This window comes from Delphinus delphis, chromosome 3 (genome assembly GCF_949987515.2).
Source record: "Delphinus delphis chromosome 3, mDelDel1.2, whole genome shotgun sequence".
Lineage (NCBI taxonomy): Eukaryota > Metazoa > Chordata > Mammalia > Artiodactyla > Delphinidae > Delphinus > Delphinus delphis.
Window position 1 is genome coordinate 101,738,348 of NC_082685.1, and position 20,950 is coordinate 101,759,297.

The following is a 20,950-nucleotide window of genomic DNA, read 5'->3' on the forward strand; positions in this document are numbered from 1 at the left end:
TGAGGGTTGTCTTTTCATCTTGTTTATGGTTTCCTTTGCTGTGCGAAAGCTTTGAAGTTTAATTAGGTCCCATTTGTTTTTTTTTGTTTGTTTTTATTTCTATTGCTCTAGGAGGTGGGTCAAAAAAGATCTTGCAGCGGTTTATGTCAAAGAGTGTTTTTCCTATGTTTTCCTCAAGAGTTTTATAGTGTCTGGTCTTACATTTAGGTCTTTAATCCATTTTGAGTTTATTTTTGTGTATGGTGTTAGGGAGTGTTCTAATTTCATTCTTTTACCTGTAGCTGTCCAGTTTTCCCAGCACCATTTATTGGAGAGGCTGTCTTTTCTCCATTGTACATTCTTGCCTTCTTTGTCATAAATTAGGTGACCATATGTGTTTGGGTTTATCTCTGGGCTTTCTATTCTGTGGCATTGACCTATATTTCTGGTTTTGTGCCAGTATCATACTGTATCGATTACTGTAGCTTTGTAGTATAGTTTGAAGTTGGGGAGCCTGATTCCTCGAGCTCCGTTTTTCTTTCTCAAGATTGCTTTGGCTGTTCAGGGTCTTTTGTGTTTCCATAAGAATTGTAAAATTTTTTGTTCTAATTCTGTGAAGAATGCCATTGGTAGATTGATAGAGATTGCACTGAATCTGTAGATTGCTTTGGGTAGTATCCTCATTTTCATAATATTGAGTCTTCCAATCCAAGAACATGGTATATTTGTCCATCTGTTTAGCATTTGCTTTATGTATTGAGGTGCTCCTCTGTTGGGTGCATAAACATTTATAATTGTTATATCTTCTTCTCGGATTGATCCTTGATTATTATGTAGTGTCATTATATAGGCTCCCGGAGCCCGAGTGGGAGGGGCAACCGCCCTCCACTCCTCTCCTGCTTCTCCTGTTCTGTAGGTCCGCTGCTCCCACCTGCCTCTCCTGATCTCCCCAGCCTTCCTCCTATGTCCCCAGGGCTGATGCAGCCCGGAGGGGGCTTTAGAGGGCAGGGGACCAGCCTGGGAGATCATCAGGCTCCCTGTGCCCAAGTGGGCAGGGTAACCTCCCTCTGCTCCTTTCCAGCTCCTCTGGTCCTGGAGGGCCCCTCCCACCTGCCTCTTTTCTTCTCTCCTGGCCTTCCTTCTATGCCCCCAGGACCAACTCAGCCCAGAGGGGACCTCTGAGGACGTAGGACCCAGCCTGAGAGCCAGGCAGACTTCCCCAGCCAATTGGGCAGGGGAAACGCTGGGCCTACTCCCCGCACCATCCTAGCACCTGAGGGTCCCTCCAGGTGTGGGAACCTTTCCCCTCTCTCAGCCACCCCTCAGTGGTGCCAGTCCTGTCTGGCCTCCACTTCTCCTCCCCGCTCAGTCACCCCACGTCCTACCTGTTCGCTTGGGGTTTCTTCCCTTTTCCTTGGACATCAGGGTTCCCCACCAGCATCCAGCAGGCGCCCTAGTTTTGGGGAGACATGAACTCTGTGCCTTCCCACACCGCCGTCTTGACCCTGCCATGCCCACCTTTACTTTTTTGTATGTGGATGTTCAGTTGTCCCAGTACCATTTGTTGAAAAGATATCATGCATTTTTCAACTTTTAATTAACATGTATTAATTTTATGATTGAAAACACTAAATGTGATAAAAATTATACCAAACTTTTTTCAAATTAAATTTAAATATATGTAGGAGGATAGTGGACTGTCACCGAAATTGAAGGCAGGAAACTGATTCAAGGAGAATTGGGAAGGCTAATCTGTCATATGCAAAATAAAACTCAGAGAAATTAGAGAGAGGAGAGACAAACCTTTTGAAGAGTATTTTCAAAGGCTGGATTTGTTTCATTTGAAGAGTAAGTTTGTGAATAATGTGGAGATAAAAGCAGTGAACATGGACTATGCTTTCAAAAAATTTGGTGATGAGAGAATCAGAACTCCAAGGAAAAGAAAAGGTGAGAGGGAGTTTCTTTCAGTGTATGTTACAATGTAGAGGAACATGTTTTTTGAAAAAATAGAAGTTATTAGTTAAGAAAAGATTGAGGATGCAGGAAAAAAGGGGGAATAATTGATTAAAAAAATAAGATGTGAGAGAAGGACATCTAATAAGACACAGACTTTTGAGTAGAGCTATGGTTCATATGTGCTGAATGTAAGAAAGCAAAAGGAGAAAGGTTGAATGATAAGTTGAGAAACTGAAAAGGGTGGAAGGGAAGGTATGGGAAGAGACAGGAAGGGAAGAAGGTATGCAGCAGGAATGAGTGGGTCAAGGGTAAAAGGGGATGAGTTCTTCAATAGATAAAGAAAATCCTCTTTCCCTAACGTGGCATTCTGATGTGATCATTGAGTCCAAGTTTATAAACTTGACAAGCTGTTGTTTGCTGATTCACCTGTGTACAAGGCATATAGAATGGGAGTTCATCCCAGGTATGTATTTTGCTTATATACTCTGAGACTTAATCAAAATAAAAAGATATGACTCCTCTGAAAATCAAGACATCTAGCAATCCTGAGCCCACATTGAGGAATAGCAACAAGCACTGAGAGGTTCAGGTTATTTGACCCCTTTAGAGAGAGAATCTAATTCATAGTTTGCCTCAGTCCTTACCATTCCCATATAAGTGTGGGATAGTAATCAATAATTAATAAATGAAGCATAGAATTATAAGCAGAGATGATTATCTGCTTGCTTATTAACTATTTAGTTTCACAGTTGAAAAAGAGGAGTGACATGTTTATTTAGTGAAATCTGTAATGAAGAAGACTGAGTGAGGGAAGAACATTGCTAATAAACAACCAAATCTGGCTTTATTGTGCTTAGGAATTCAAGGACATTTAACCCAACAATTATAAACCATGAATGGAAGTTGAGGGAGTTACCAAACTAAATACAGAGATGTTTTTAAATTAGAACAGTTCCACTTCTTCTCACCTCTCCTCTATGATAACGAGCAAATAATCAATGCACAAAACGCAAGATCCTCTAATTCCCAGAATGATAACTGGTACAAATGACTATTGCATTTTCACATTTCTGAGAATCTGAGAAAATAAGTACATTTTCATATAATATTGCTTTTGAGTGTTTGTTCCAAAGTAAGCCTGTTAAAGGTTATAGATCATATCTTTTTAAACAATGCAGGTTATGAATGACGCTGATTTGTGTAAATTTACAACTATCATTATAAGGCTTTTGAACAGTTCCCTAAAGCTGTTCATCTATGTGAGCTTGAATAAATCATTGTTGCTTTCTCACTGTGTTTCAGAAGTTTCACTTCTGAAGTACTGTAAGGTCTTCTTTCCCATCCAGCTGTACGACAGCCTTCTAGCCACTAGAAAGAATGGAATGGGACTAACCTCCTTTTTTACTATAATGCTTATGAAATTTAAAAAGCATTTGGTACATTCACACACTTAAATCTGCTCAGGCACAAAGGACGTTACCCACATAGTTCCCTTTGGAAAACTGCACACACATGAGAAATGTGTCCTACTTCTTCACCCATCCTGTAGAAATAGTCTCATAAACAGAATGGAACACTCGGCGTTGGGGGAAGGGAATCAGAAAGTTGCCAGATTTCTTTTCCTTTGCTTCGGCATCACATTCTATCTTTTCTGGTGTTTTGTGGTCTAGCTCTACTATTTCTCTCTACTCTGTGGGACAACCCACATGTAGTCTGGTTTTGTCTTTTGATCTTGAATGTGTCCCTTTTTCATAATCTTCCATCTGATCAATTTGGAGGAAGTTGAGAAGAAAGGCACTGGATGCCAGCAAACCTCATTTTCTGAGTACATCTAATTTAGAGTCTCTATAACATGGGCACATGGGAACAGGTATTCTGTATTTTCACATTGCTTTTTAGTCATTTATCCCCATCAGGAATGGATAGACCCACATTTTCCAACTAAGCTCTCCAAAAGCACATAAATAGCAAGCTGTTCCTTGAATCTTTACAAAACAATATCAATAACAGCAAAGGAAAGAAGAAAACTACTCTAGCTTTAAAAAAAAATGTTTTAGAGTTTTCACTCTAGTTGATGCCAAAGATAAAGGTTAAAAAGAGAAATTTAAATACACACATACATGTATACAAGCAAGCATTTGTTTACTGCCTTCTTCTCCACCCACCATTTCCCACAGTGGGGAGGGAGGGGGAAGATCATAAAACCACAGATTCCAATAATGTCTGGTGCTTGCAGCAGCTATTACAGTGGAACTGCCCTCATTTCTGTTAAAACTTCGTGTTGTTGTGATGTTTGTTTTTATGTTCACCCCAGAATATATTTGGATACTTGAACATATTCATGTTGTTATTGAGGTTGTTTTGGGGGATGAGTGATATAATGTCACTTAATTGCTAGATTTTAAAAATAGGGTTGGAGTTGTCTATCAACTTCAAATCAGTAGATATCACTAAGATTTCAATCAGTTGGTGCTAATGGTTATGATAAATAAGGAGGAATGGTTAAGGACTTCTGAGAGGCCAGGTAGGAAATTATAGCAACATTTCACTTCACAGCATGTTGAAGGATTGAAGCATGAAAACTGCCTTACAACATGAGACTTCCTTCTAAAATAATTCACTTTGTCACAGGTGAATTCTGATATTGTAGAAATAAAACTTCAATTCTCCAAACTTCTTTCTCCCTCCCTTTTTTCTTTCTTTTTCCCTTTACTACCTTCTTCCTTTTTCCCTTTCTTACTAACTTGGATTAGTACCCACCTATCTTAGGTTGATAGGATCACTATTTAATAGAGTATTAGTAAATTAATAGAGAATCTTTACCAATACTTTTAAAATAACAGTTCAGATGTTTCTAGAATTTTAGAAGAAATTAAATAGATTATGAAACATGCCTTCTCTTCTTTTTAAAGAGATGTTTAATCTGAAATCTAGAAGCATTTGCCATCTTCCCAAAAATGTGATGAAAACTCTTATTACTAATTTCCAGTGGAATCTCAGTATGCTTTAATGTAGGAACTGCATTTGGATGACTATATTCTAAACATTTAAAGTGTTTTAACCACTGATTTTTGACTTGGAGAAGTGAAATCATTATGTTCTTAGATCAATAAAAGACATTTTATATCATTTAAATTATTAGAATTAGTTGCTGTTAAAGCAATCAGCATTATTTACTTTCAGGCAGCTTAGCATCATGGAAAGGTACTGCATTCTCAGTTCCCTTAGGCAACAAGAAGACAATCAAAGGCATAATTCTAAATTGACTTACACAGTGCAAGAAATTTACTGATCTAAAAATTTACTAAGAGGGAGACCAGCACATCTGCCCCTATAGGAAATGATTTTTGCATAGTAAGTGTTGATCTGCATAACCATATGATCATCGCAAGTGCTGATTACCAAATCTGAATCATCATTACTTAGCAAACTTCTATAAATACACATGGCACCATGTAATATATTCAGCTGTGCTAAATTAATGACAAAGTCCTTACCCGAAGGAGCTTGGGGGTCTAAAAACAAAGATTGACACAAAAGACAAAAATGTAGAACACACACTGAGCAGGGGAAAATTTTCAGTGAAATAAATTCAGTGAAGGATTTTTATGGTTTGTGGTAAAGGAAGAATAAAGAATTGATACAAAGTTTGCCTTTTGGATTGCTCTCACTACAAACTAAGTGCTGGCCTGTGAAAGAACTTCAACATTTTAATTTCTTTACTTAGGAATTTCAAACATGTATTTCTAACTGCATTTTTTTATATCTTCACATGAGTATATTTTAATTCCATAAAATCAACATATCCAAAACTGAACTCATTATCTCTTCTTTGCTGTTTTCTCATTCCTTAAATCAGCTCCTGCCTTGGTTAAAGGCACTGTCTTCTTGCAATGATTACCCAAGAAATTTCAGAGATAACTTCTCACCATTCTCCTCCCTCACCTACCACCAAATTCAACTGATTACCAAATTGATACTATGTTCTCCATTTGCTCTTTCTTAGTCCTAATTCAGGTCTTCATATTTTATTTTAGGTGATTATTGTGATCTTCGATCATTCTCCTTCCTAGTCTACTCCTTAAGTCACTCTTCTAGAGCAAATCTTAGCCACTCTTGGTCCAACCCTTGAGGGCTCTCACTGTAAAGCCAGCATTGCTTCCAATAGCATTTCTGGCTCTTTACCACCCAACCCTCACCTCTCTTTCCATTCTTGTTTCCTACTAATACGTGCTTACCACCCTCTAAAACTGTAACCTCATTTAGCGTCTTTGCATTCATTTATGATACTCTGTCATTTTATACAGTTGTATATCTTTTTTCTACCTTTTCAAACATTTCAGACCTAGGAAAAAATGCTCTTCTCTTATGAAACTTTCTCCAGTAGCTCAGGTTGAATAAATATTGTTCTCCTACATAAATGTACCTATATGAAATGGCAGAATTTTTGTCTAGTAGATATTGGTTGGCTGCCTCTCGAACAATAATATTCCCCTTACACCGACAAGAGCACCCAGATTTGTCCTTCCTCATTTGTTTGGCATGATAATGTCTGACATTGTTTTATCTGTTTTCTTCCATGATGGGATCAAGCCTGTGGTCAGAGCCAAACTCGAGTAAGGAGACATGAGAGATTCACTTTGATGATACATTCAGAATTCTTTATCAAGCTGCTTCTAAAACTATTATGTGAGTTAATTGATTTCCTTTTTGCTTAAGCCAATGTGTCAGATTTGGGTTTTTTGACACACACACCCCAAAAATCCTATTTCTATCTGTTTGGATTTTCTAATAACTCTTTACTTATAAATATTTTCTCCAAGGTAAATTATAAATTCTATGAAGACATGGAATGGTTTATATTTCCTGTGTCTCCTATCATGCGTATCCTGGCATATTGGGTTATCAGTAATTTAAGCAGAGACCACACGGTCATCTGTCAAGAATGCTTCCAGAAAAAAATACTTCAGCGATAGGAGATTGGACTACATGACCTGAGATGCCCCTTCTACCCCTCAGCATTTTTTATGACTTTGTTAATTTTAAAAGCTCCCAAAGTATTCCATGCTGCAAAGTTGACTGAGACGGTTAACAGAGTAAAAAAATAAAAAGTAAAGAAAAAAGAAAAGAAAAACAAGATATTTTAGTTTCCTAGAGCAGTCATAACAAAGTACCACAAACTGGGTGGGTTAAAACAATAGAAATTTATTAACTCCCAATTCTGGAGGATAAAAGTCCATAATCAAGATGTCAGCAGGACCATGCTCCCTCTGAAGTATCCAGGGAAGAATCTGTTCCATGCCTTTTTTTTTTTTTTTTTTTTTTTTGCGGTACGCAGGCCTCTCACTGTTGTGGCCTCTCCTGCCGCGGAGCACAGGTTCCAGATGTGCAGGCTCAGCGGCCATGGCTCACGGGCCCAGCCGCTCCGCGGCATGTGGGATCTTCCTGGACCGGGGCACGAACCCGTGTCCCCTGCATCGGCAGGCAGACTCTCAACCACTGCGCCACCGGGGAAGCCCCCATGTCTTTCTTTTAGTTTCCAGTGTTTGGCTAACAATCTTGGCATTCCTTGGCTTGCAGATGCATAATTCCACATGACTCCTCATATGGTACTCTCCCTGTGTCTTCACATGGCTGTCTTCTTATAAGGACACCAGTCATCTTGTAGTAGGAGCCTACCCTACTCCAATATGACCTCATTTTAACTTAACTATTTACATCTACATCAACCAAATTTCCAAATAAGGTAGTGGAGGTTAGGACTTAAGCATATTTTATTTGGGGGGGGACACAATTCAACCCATAACAAATGCCAGCAGCTAGTGCTTTCTAGGAGGAAGTTTTATAGGGTTCTTTGCTCCACAGAGAGGAATAGAATAATTAAGACTCTGAGGGAGAAATCTAAATGATTTAAGGGAAGCAAAGAAAGAACTGACACCCAGTGACCAAAACCATTTTTTAAACAGATACATTTTCCTCCATGATTGGCACTTACATGTGAAAGACAACATGATCCCAGTGCATACTATTTAGCTCTGTCAGGCAAAAAGCGATTCATGTTAACAGCACGACCTTACTGGTGAGGAGGTGCTTTTATTCATTTTTGCTCATGAATAAATTAGCTCTTTAAAAAATTCATAGGAGAAAAATACTGTGTGAAGTTGTCTTCACTTTTATGGAGGTTATCTGTTTATCGAGATGAGGGCATTATGTAATTTTAATGAATGAAATGTAACAATATATTCTTTGATTTCATAACAGATTAAAATTGACTCTGAACATAATATAGATCTTCCCTGTTGAAAGGCAAACCCCAAGCCTTTTTCATCTTCACGGAGGTGTTGTCACAGAAGAAATCCACTTGGAATCAGGCATATCTTGGTTCAGATCCCACCTCCACCAGTATAATTGTCATGTGACCTTGGGCAAGATCCTCAACTTCTCCATACTTCAGTTTCCTAAGCTGTAACCTCAAAAGATTGTCGTGATGATTGAATTAAGTAAGTGCATGCAGGACACTTACTGTCTAGCACATAGCATTTAGTAAAAGATGGTCATTGTCATTATCATCATTATTAGAATAGGCTAGAAGAATTTCTATTCAAAAATATTTGTGGCAGAAACAAGAGAAAAAAACCTAAAATATAATATTAGAGAAATTATCAGTTTTGTGTCCTTCTGCTTGCAATTACTTATATAATCATGTGAGGGACTGGAGTTCAGTTTTCTTCTGGGAAAAAAAAAAGCATTCATCTTTCTAGACTATGAAAAGAAGGACTTCTTCAAGGGACTGTTTTTTTTTTATATCTCTGTTCCTGCCACCCAATGTTAAATGTAGACTTCGTTTCCAAGCTTACTTCAAAGTGGATAGGCACCAGATAATTCAGAGAGAAACACTATGCTTTTGCACCATAGTAACCTGGATTGACTCTCTACACAGATCCAAGCAGCTGGGTAATGACTAGTCTGTCATGCAGCCAATATTCTCTCCTCATCTTCCTCCTACATCCCTGGCCACTTCTTTTTCACCGAAGGCTTCTTATCATCTGTCTGTCATATGTGGTGGCCCTCAAAAATTTTTAGCCTCTTTTCTTCTTCTGCTCAACATTTTCAGTGCATGACCTATCCTCTCTGATGGAGTCTTATATCACCCAGGTAGTGATAACAACCAAACCTCTGAGTGAGCCACTTGCCTCCTAGATTTTTCTACCTAGTTATGGAAATCAATAGAAAGTGAACTTAAGGGATTTATCTATATTGCTCACACTATATCCACAATGCCAATCATAAAGGAGGGGTTCAGTAAAGACTGTTTAAATAAATAAAATGAAAGAATATTCCACATATACCACTGACCATTTTTTCTCCAACCCTGCTCCCTAGTCTTAGTTGTTAATGGCACCATGTTTTACAAGGTTCCTAATCTGGAAAATTGGGAACATATTTAGTTCTTTCCCTCCTTCACTTTCCACATCCAGTCAGTCACTAATTCTGTCAATTTTATCTCTTTAAAACTTGTCAAATTGGTCCACTTTATATTTTCATCCAGGTTACCATAATCTTTTGTCTTCGTTGCTCTATCAGCCCCTATCTGGTCTTCCCACCATACCCATTTTTGAATGGTACCCCCTGCGTGAACTGGTGTGAAATCCAAATTCCTCTTCATTGTGTGCACATCCTCTTGAGAACTTTCCCAGCTTCATCTTATAACACTCACTGCTTCCCACTCTTTTTCTAGTTGTGATAAATGGCCTCCTATGCTGTTCTTACTCGGACCTTCCCTACACTAACATACTTAGCCCTTGTCTCAGAAGGCGCCTCTTGCCAACTCCTTGTTTGACTTTTCCTTGGCCCTTGATTTGAGTTTAGATATCACCTCTTCTGGGAAGCTTATCCTGATTTCCCTCAGCCAAGACAAGTGTAGATGCTGTCACCTTCTCCAGAGCCCAGAGCACACAGTTCTGATGTCATTTAGCATTTAGCATCCTGTATTACCATTGCTTTTCTCTCCAGGAGATGCTATAGGCATACTGTATGCTGGGACTGTGTTTTATTCATTGATACATTCCCAGCACCTAGGACAATATTTGGCAAATAATCAACACTTAATAAATATTTGTTGAATAAGTGTTATGTAGACACAGTGCAAAGTAGCCTTTGGCCAAAGCAGTGATTATAGTATTAGCAAATCTGTGTGTGTTTGTTTTTTCCCTTCAGGATGGTTCACTTTGATTTATCTTGAACTGTTATGCAAGCTAACTAGGTAGGGTAACTAAAAATGACTGTGCTTGACACTGACTGTAAAAATACCACTGTGCAGACTGTGTTTTTAAAAACCAATGTTGAAGCTCAAATCATTTATAGTGGTATCCATATTAGATGCTCTCTACCTACATTCATTAAGTGTTGAAAGAATATTTTTACATCTTTCCTACAGATTTCTCCTCCAGCTGCTACCATAATAGCTTTCCTTACTTGGTCTGCACTGTTGCTAAGTGCAAACACATCAGAATGTGGTACAGAATCCACCTGATTCCAGGAGTAAGCAGTAGTTCTATGAGTCATCCATTGACTCATTCACTGTAAGCAGCAATTAGTCTAACCTGGCATTTGTAGGTATATGTGGAGGTTGGTTTGACCCACAGAGCTCTGCCCACACTTCCTACACTTAAGAAAGTTTCAAATTTGGAGGAATTACAGTTAAATAGTACATGCCTCATCATTGTCTCTTCTTCATACACGTATGGAATGGATTTTAAATTCGTGATACATCTTTACATGTGAGGTTAATTATTACATCAGCTATGATCAAACTGTCATCTCAGTTTCATTGTTATTCTCTTAGTCCAAGATCCTGTTCAAATATCACAGTAGACCAAATCCCAAGTATGTATGTATGATGTATTGCATTTTAAGAATTCTTGCGCTTAAAGAGTTGTTATTGATCTTTATAAATGTTCCATTATAACGTTTTACATATTTCTTTCACCATCAGCTTTAACAACAGAGTTGTCATTTAAAGTAATCCTGGAAGAGCGGCATGACTAACGATACTGATAGGACCAGAGATGAGAGAGCCTGGTGTTAACAGACTGAATTGTGTTCTCCCCAAATTCATATGTTGAAGCCCTAACCCAAAATTTGACTGTATTTAGAGATAGGGTCTTTAAAAAAGTGATAAAGGTTAAACGAGATCTTAAGGTTGGGTCCCTAATTAAACATGACCAGAGAAAAATGCCATGTGAAGACACAGCTAACTAGCAGCCATCTGCAAGCCAAGGAAAAGAGGCCTCAGAGGAAACGAAACTAGCTATTACCTTGATCTTGGACTTCCAGCCTCCAGAACTGTGAGAAAATAAATTTCTGTTGTTTAAGCCTCTTAGTCTGTAGTAATTGGTTATGGCAGCCCAGGCAAACCCAAGATTTAAAATCTACCTGGATCTGAGTCCTGGCCTTTATACTTACAGCTGCATGCTGTGGGGGACATGTCTAGTTCCTGAATTTCACTGCTTTATTTGTGAAAAGAGAATAACTAGAAATGCCACGTTTATGAGGTCATTGTGAGATAAGTCACAAATTAGGGTGATGGTGCTTTGTGCCTTTTAAAAGTGTTACAAAATTATTTTTAGTTATCTTTATCATATTGATATTCACCGAAAAGGAATCTGTATTATTTTTTCTTTATTGGGTATCACCAAATTTTTATTTTTTGGGGGACAATGGTCAGACTAGAGGAAAGAACCTGTGTGTTGCAGTCTCACAGAACTTCCAGCTTTACCAGCTACTACCCATGTTTAATAGGGAGTTACTTAACTTCTCAGAGTCTCAATTTCTTTCTTTGTAAAATGGGTCTGAAAACAACTAGAGCACATGGGATTATAGGACTAAATCATAACATGTAGCCCCTGACACATGGCTGCATCTAATAAAATCTATGTTGGTAGCATGGGTGTCTCTCACCTATCCAATTCCCCTTTTGTCCAGCATGTAGGAAACTCTATCCAGACATTCTTGTGTTGCATTCCTTTATTTCTTGGAGAAAATTAACAACAGCAACACAACAGCTAAGAATTAGTGAGAACTCACCATGTTCTAGGCACCATAATAAATGCTTCAACTGGATTAATTTAGTTAATCTTCACAACTCCCCCATTATTATACTCACTGTACACTTAAGAAAACTAAAGCCTGGAGTAGGGTTGCAAGATTGAGGGTGGCCAAGTATGGCATGGGATATACTGACACTAAAACACATTCATTGATTATTTGAAATTCACGTTTAATTAGACATACTTTATTTTATCTGGCAATGCAGCCCAGAAAGGCTAAGTAACTTGCCTAAATTAACCCAGGAGCCAGGATTCAAACTCTTGCATATGACTCACACAACCCAAAATCTTCTCCTCTACGGATTACTGATTACCTGTGATATTAAGGAGACACCGTTTGGTTAGGAGAAAAAAAATTAAGCTGGGAATTACCCTAGCTGATAATTGAAATATCTTCATAGTTTGGGCTGGTTGTAAACAAGGGGCAAAGGCTTCAGGAAAGCTTTGGGCTCTGAACTGAGAACTTAAGGTCCTAATTAGTTGGGCAATCTGCTTTGACATCGAGAGCAGAACAAAGTTTAAAAGCAAAGTTTCTTTTTGCAGAGTTGTTAAAAATATCTCTTTTTCGTCTTGTATTGGAAAACATTTCCTTGTTTCCTTGAGCTAGAAATAATGCTACGCTAAAATAGCTGTAAGCAAGTTAGAAAATGGCTATTAAGCGTGGTTCTTTGTAGAAGATGGCACTCCATGATCACTTTGCCAGTGAGTTGTAGTGAATTGAAGCTGGAGCTCTGCCCATATGTTGACACGTCATTAAGTATCTAATCTGGTTCCTTCAGTCCTTACAGTGAAACAGGAGACCTTGTGCTGCACAATAACCTATGGATCTGTTAATTACACCAGTTATGAGGTGTGCATATCATTTACACCTCTCTGTTCCCCTTCCAGGCAGCAAAGAATGTAGCCAAAAAGTAGGCAGAAAATCTGGAAAAAGGCATTTTGTAGGAGGAAAATATTGGATTTAATTAATTTATACAATTTATTTTTCATCACAGTTATTTATTTTAGAAGACTGGGGGAGGATTGACAAATATAATCACCTGCCTGCTGAACATATTCATATTTAAATAAATGAAAGAGAACAAGGGAAGAGCTAAATAAAGCTTAAAATAAAATATAAATTAAAACAATATGTGGTTGGGATGTCTGAGCCAAAAGTGGGATTGAAAACCATCAGTAATTGACTCTTTGGATGATAGAGGATCATAGGTTTAAAAAACACTTAAAGAAATGTTTAACTTTTAACTTCAGAGGTGAAAGTATTGATATCAAGTAACTTAATTTTAAATATGCTTAGAACTGTTGAGATGAGCCCCAACTTTATAGATTGTGTTTCTAAAGTTTTTTTTTTTCCTTTAGATTTTGGAAGTTGTTTTATTATAGAACCTAGAAATTATGGTGACTTCTCCAGGTTAGCCCACAAAAGCCTCCTTGATTCTTAATATACATGAACTGATATACTGACCCAATAAAACAATTTTCTTCGTTCAGAGCTCAGATTTCAACAGGGCCATCCATAACCGTCTTGCCTTCATCATGTCTGTTCTCTTGAAGAGCGGCTTGTGTAATTTAGCGGTCGCCTTTAGAATAAAATCCAAACTGCTCTCACTCACTTAGGACTCACAATCTGCACTCAACCCTTCTGCACTCTCCAGCCTCATCGTATTTCCTTCGCTTCTGACCAGACTTACTGGTTTTCTCAAATTAGCATAAGATTTTACCTGCCTCAAGGCATTTGCACCTGTTTCCCTCTCTATTTTTGTTTCTTTGCTGTTAACATGGCTGGTTCCTTGTTTCTGAGGCCTTTCCTCATTGTTCTGTATGGAGATGCACTCCCATTATTCTTCATACTGCAACTGGATTGTTCCCCTCAGAACACTTATCCACATATCACTTATCCACTTAGCTCTTAGCCCAATTTACCATCTCCTCCGATTAGACTAGAAACTTGTGTAGGCAGGCTCCAGATCTGCATTACCTCTGGACTCCCCGGACTGAACACCATCTGTGCCATGTAGTGGGTGCTAAATAGATATTTGTTCAAGGATGATTGAATTTGTGTGTGCTCTCTGCTAAACTAACTAATAGCAGCTGAAGCGGGACTCTGAATTCCTTTGGGCACAAGCCGGGGAATCATCCTGAGAAACTTGTGCTAGTGTTTGGAGGCAGTTCCAAACACTGGAGGGCTTCAGGCTGTCTTCGAGATAGGGGACAGCATTTCTGAATGGGTCTTCACATGTGCCCAGATGCTCATATAATTAATTAAAATGGAAGTGGCTGAGACAGTTTTCTCTGTGGAAAATGTGTTGGAGGGAGTGTTTATATTTGGAGAGATGATTAGGAGCCCTGGCTAGGAATGGTGGCATTTTAACTAGGTGGATGGCAGTGGAGATTGAGAAAAGTTAACAAATTCCAGAGTTGTTTAAAAGTTTAAATCAGGAGTTCTCAAGCTTCAGCATGATTTACAGATTGCTGGACCCTAAAGTCAGTTTCTGATTTAGGAGGTCTAGAGTGAAGCCTGAGAATTTACAGTTCTAACAAGTTTCCAGGTGATATTTATGTTCCTGGCCAGGGGACTTCATTTTAAGAACCACTATTTTAAATTCATGGGATTTATAATAAATTGAATATTGGGAATGAAGGAAGAAATAGTAAAAAGAATGATTTCTAGATTTCTGGATTAAACCATGTTCTTTTCTCCTCCTACACACCTATCCTTCTACACACACACACACACACACACACACACACACACACTCCTTGTTCCCAATTACACATGGCAAACACCCTCAGCAGCTCTTTGTCCTTTTTCTGATATCAAAGTAACCTCAATCTCAAAAACAACAACTATTCCATTTTTTTGAGCATCTGGGGAAGCTAACGGTGAGATCTTACGTGGAAAACCCGTTTTTCTCATCAGTTCTTATTTGTCTTTGGTTCTAGGGACATTTGAATCCAGGATCTCAAACGCCATGAGCTTACCCCCATCTCTTTTTGTCTCTGTCTCTCTCTAGATACATATCTCTGTTTCTGTCTGTCCATGTCTCTCTCCAAATTCACATGAAGGAGAATAAGACCCCTAGAGCTTTGAGCTGACATTTCTACTGCATCAAGACCAAAGAGGAAAGAAGAAAGAGAATTTCCCTTCTTCCCTAAAAATAAATACTAAGGAAGGCTTGTGATTGGTTAGGCTTGAGTCATGGAACTGTTCCTGCACCAATCACTGTAACTGGGAACGTGGGCAATGCCAGTTAACCCAGATGGTGTCATGTTTCCAATGCTGTGGGCAGAGGAAGGGTAGTCTTGCAAGCCTTTCCAGAAATCCAAGTTTAGATGGTGGAGACATAGTTCTCCTGAGAAAGAGGATTACTGTTACCAGAAGGGAGAAATTAATTCAGAAAAAATAAAGCCGGTGTCCATCTTCAACTTGTAAGCTTTTATTTCTCATAGCACCCTGCAGTAAGTAATAGTACTCACTACAGTCTGCAGTTTTATATGTATTTTGGAGTTGATTTAATACATGAATTCTATACTAGGTTCTGGGAGGATAGGACATCTTCTTTGTTCTCATTTGTGTGCCCAGGGCCTGGCAAGGTGACTAACACCTACTAGGTTCTTGATATGTCTAATGAATGAATTAATAAAATCCTCACTAATACTTTTCTTCTAGCTGAGTTCCCTCTCCTGCTGTAGTATCTCTTCTCTCCACCCAGTTTTGTGGCATCTTTTATTTACCCATGTTTATTAAAGGTTATCGTGTGAGGATTAACTAAGGGTCTCTAGGACTTCAGAATATTTAAGGCAGAGGTCAACAGAGTTTTTTCTGCAAGGCTCAGATGTTAAATATTTTAGGTTTTACAGACCATATGGGCTCAGGCACAACTATTCAACAACTCTGTAGCATGAAGACAACCATAGACAATGTGTAAATTAATGGGTATGACTGTGTTCCAGTGATACCTGTTTATTAAGACAGGTGGTGTGTCAGATTTTGCCTGAGGCCTATTGTCTGCTGACCCCTGATCAGCAGCAAAGCTTTCTGCTTACCTCCTGGGACAGCTCTGAGTTCACCAGTGTATACTCAGCTTCGGCATTTAATGTCATAAATCTCATTCTAGTGATATCATTATTTTGTTCTTTTCATAATCCTTAAAAGATAGGTTTCTGATCCTTTCATTAAGTTTAGTAAAATGGAAAGTGATGTGATGTGAGTAAGAATGTTATACCTGAAGTGAAAAAGAACTAAGCATGATTGAATGTTTTTGAGTGACCAGTAAATGAAGAAAGAAAAGTATCCCTGGGGCTTCCCTGGTGGCGCAGTGGTTGAGAATCTGCCTGCCGATGCAGGGGACGCAGGTTTGTGCCCCGGTCCGGGAAGATCCCACATGCCGTGGAGCGGCTGGGCCCGTGAGCCATGGCCGCTGAGCCTGCGCATCCGGAGCCTGTGCTCCTCAATGGGAGAGGCCACAACAGTGAAGGGCCCCCGTGCCGCAAAAAAAAAAAAAAAAAAAAGTATCCCTATAGTCTAGAGTTATATTTTCACTATATAATCCCATTAACATAAAATAAGAATCGATTAGCATATCTTCTAAAGAGTGCACAAAATTGAGACATAAAGTTCGCCATGACTCATTTTATATAGAAAATAAACTTTAAAATTTTTGCCCTTCCAGCCCTGTTATAATTGCTTTGAAGAGTGCTTAGATACCTTAAGGTGGAGTTTGAATTTGATTGAGGAAAGGGAAAGAAAAATAGGAGTAAGACTTAGAAAGAAGGAGAAAGAATGAATTAAACTTGTCTTTTAGGCATTATGTGCTAATACACCATTGGACTATTTCAAATGCTAGTGATGCTAGCAGTGATATAGTTTCTGAGGGAACTCATGCTCTAAGACTGATGGTCAATTTTATTATGGAAATCTGAATCACTTGATGATATGGGAAGTTTCCAGCTATGAATATTTCACACCCTAGGGATGTTCTTCCCAGCCCAGTGGAGAAAAAGAGATGCCTGTGGTACATGCTCATGGCTGTGGAAAGCTTCTAATCATAGGTGTGAGAATAGATGGATGTATGAGTAAATACCTGAACTGTCAAAGTGTCTCTTTACTAACTTCAGTGGGAACTTATGAATAAGGATGACACACTGGCATTACAAATAGTCCAGAGAGAAAGAACATCCTCAAATTATTCTTAGTTTTTTTTTTTTTTTCAATTCAATGGCTTATTTAGCCACTAGAGTCATTGCTTCATCCAAATTTGAGGAAAAGAAACGAAAGCAAATTGCTTAAAATTTAATTTTTCTTTGCATTAGGCCTTTTAAAGTCTTTAGATTTACCAAATTTTAGGAAGTAGAAGGGGCATTACAGTCCAGTCCCTTGGCCCTCACTTTGAAGACAGGAATCTCTTTATTCCTGACAAACGATGTCTACCTTCTGCATGAAAAATGCCAGGGAAAGAACCCATCCTATATCTATTCCCATTTGGGACTTTCTCACTGTGAGAAATTTCCCTTTTGTTTTTATCCTAAATCTACTTGACTATAGGATCCACCTATTGTTTTTAACCACTCTCAACTCTCAAGCAATATTTAGTGTCTTGTGTCTCTTCCACGAGAGCTCATAAATTAATTGAAGAGAGATACATATACTTTCTGTGCTTCTGGGTAAAATGGTTCCATTTTACCTCCCTGTTCTTCATATTAGGTGATTTGCAGTCCTCTCTCCCACCAAGCTCTTTACACAATATGTGTTTCCCATTCATCAAGGTTCTGTTTAAAGTGAGAGCCTCAAATCTGGGGAAAATACTTCTGTTAGAGTCTGATCTGTGAGAAACATAATGAATGATTTTCTCTGACCAGACGTTCTTTTTATAAAGAACTATCTGGCTCACTAAAATGCCATATTTTTGGAGGATGGAGGTCTATATGATATCATTGTTTCTAGTAAAACTTTAACAATTACTTAATTATGTGTAAGTCAGTTGCATAGGATTAAATGAATCAAATCCTCCAGTTCTCATCATTACACGTGTGTATTGTCCTTCTGTCTGTATGCATTTTTAATGTGTGTGTGGTATTGTGTATGTATTCCCCTCCTCCTTTTTTTCGTACTCAGTACTGTTTTTTAAGACATCTATGTGGGTAGGTGGATATTTAGTTTGTTGCTTCTAACTACTGCCTAGAACTTTGGGTTGTGCATTTATCCAAATTAACATGCCTGCTCTCCCGGTGATGGATATGCTGACTGTCTCTAAGACTCTGATACAGCAAGTAATACTGTGATGAACTTCCCCAATGCTGTGTAAGAATTTGCTGGACCAGAGGGTGTAAATATACTAAGCTGGAATAAATAATGCCAGATTGCTCCTCAGAATGACTACAATATTCTACCTTCATCTACATGAGGGTCTCTATAACCCCATAGTCTCACCAACATTTGGTATTTTCCAAGTTTCTAATTTTTGCCAGTTTAAAGACATATCTTCCTGATACATATTGCTATTTTAATTTTCAATTTCTAGTTACTAATGAATTTGAGCATCTTCCTATGTTTGTTGGTGTTTTTTTAATTTCCTCTTCTGCCAACTGCTTTTTCATTTCCTTTGTATTTATTTTTCCATTGACATTCCTATTTTTTTTTCTTGTTAGCTTGAAGGACTTCTTAAAATATTTTGAATAATGATTGTTTTTAAACATTGCAAATATCTTCCCTCAATATATCACACATTTCGTACTTTTGTCCATTTATAATTATTCGGCTTATGATTTGTTTTTAAAATTTTGTTTAAAATTTCTTTATCCATATCATTCACAATATTTTCCTACATTTTTCCTGTTAACTTGATAGATTTTTAATCCGTTAAGGTCCAACTTTGTATGTGTTGTGATCCAATTTTATTTTGTTTCAAAAAATGAGCCACTATCCCCCACCCAAGTTAAGAACAAAACATCCTTTCCATGTTAGGTTAAATCATTGATTTACTCCCCAGATATGCATTTATTTATCTCTGAGTACTCTGTTTTGATTCATTGGTCCATTTGTCTGTTCTTGTGCTAATGCATGACTTTTATTACAGTGACCTTGTAGTTTTTCTTCATATTTGGTTGGGAAAGTCTCCCCTTATTTTATTTTTTTATATTTGTCTGAGACATATTTGTAATATTTATTTTCTATGTAAATTTTAAGTATGTTTATCAAAACATCTAGCTGAAAATAGGAATGGGGTTACATTAAATTTATACATTAATGAGAGAATTGACGTTTTTATACAATTAAATTTACTATTCAAGAAAATAAAATTCGCCTCCACTTATTCAGACCATATTTATATCTTTGTTTTAAAGTTCTTTCAAATAATAATTAAATACTAGTTTTAATCTAATTTCTAGGTATATGTATTCAAAGCTATACTTTTTAATGTATTTTTTTTCTTTTGGTTGTGTTTCACACATTTTGACATGTACTCTTTTTATTATCATTTAATTATAAATAGCACTGTACCTCATGCCTGAATAAAGCTTTTTACTGTAAGCAGATCACAGCCTTCCTGCAGTTAGGAACACGAGACAGCACTTCAGCACTATACATGGGGGCCATCTTAAACAGTGAAATCGCCAACAAAAAGCACAAAAGTACAAAAACTTTGGCACTAAATACACCGCCAAAGGGACAGTTGTTTACAGTATGGAAGCTGGAACAGGCAGGCAGAGTATTGCCATACTGGCCTCAGCCGATCAGGAAACTCACGTTTTTCACCACTTGACACATGACCACAAATGACTGTGAGCATGCCGCAAGTACTGATTTGGAGGATTACAAATAAATTTTAGCAAGTAGGGAAATTTGCAAATATGAAATCCACGAACAAATAGTGAGGATGGACCGTTAGTACAAATTGTCCATAGAAATATATACATTTCTCTCTCTCTCTCTCTCTCTCTCTCTCTCTCTCTGTCTCTCTGTCTTCCCATGCCCCTGAAATTATGATTCTCTCTTACACCTGTAATTTCCCCAAGTTATTTTTTTTGTTGGAGGGGTGTTGAGGTTTGGGCAGGAGAAGCCCACAGACCATGTTAGTTGAATTGACTAGTACATAAATTAAGTCAGTAAGTAAAGTCATCAAGACAGATTACCCTGTTTAGTTGTGGAGGTCTCTAGGTTAAGGGCTTGACAGCAGTGATTGAGGTAGGAAAGTGTAATACAGGGAAGGTAGTCCTGGAACTAGCCAGCAGATTACTGACCAAAGATCATCAGGTTAGCAACCAAGATGAGGAGGCAGTCATTACAGGGAAGAAAGAGAAGGGGAGAAGCTGAATATCTAGGTACAGTCTATGAACAGAAATCAGAACCACATAGAAGGAGGAATCCTAAATTACCCCCATCATATCAAACATCAACTGGGATTGCTCTGAGGGTGTGGATAGGGGAGAGCTGCATTTGGTCAGTGCTTACTTCCAGGCCACGGAAATAATTGTGCCTGTGGCTTTCCTTACTGTTGTACTTCTTCAGTGACTCACAGCGGGTGGTGGTGGTGTTATTATTTATGAATTGTTTTTACCTAGTGTTGATGACAGTGCTTCCTCCTCTAACCCAATCTAATTCAGTCTAAATTCTCCCAAGGTCACATAGTCTGAATTATTAGGTTCTCCTAAGAGGGCTGAGACCTATGTCAGAGAATCCTAGTGCCTGATCCGGGATCAGATAATCTCTCCAAAGTGTACTTCTTGTTTACCAAAATGCTTTTACCCTGCTATATTATCAATATGCTTTCTCTTTCATTGAAAACAAATACAAGTGCATCCACTTATAATGCCGTTTTTTATACTATTTTTCCCTCAAGGTAGCTATTGGTATTTTAATTATTTGGATAACTGAGATCAAGCATAAATTTGTATAAATTATTACA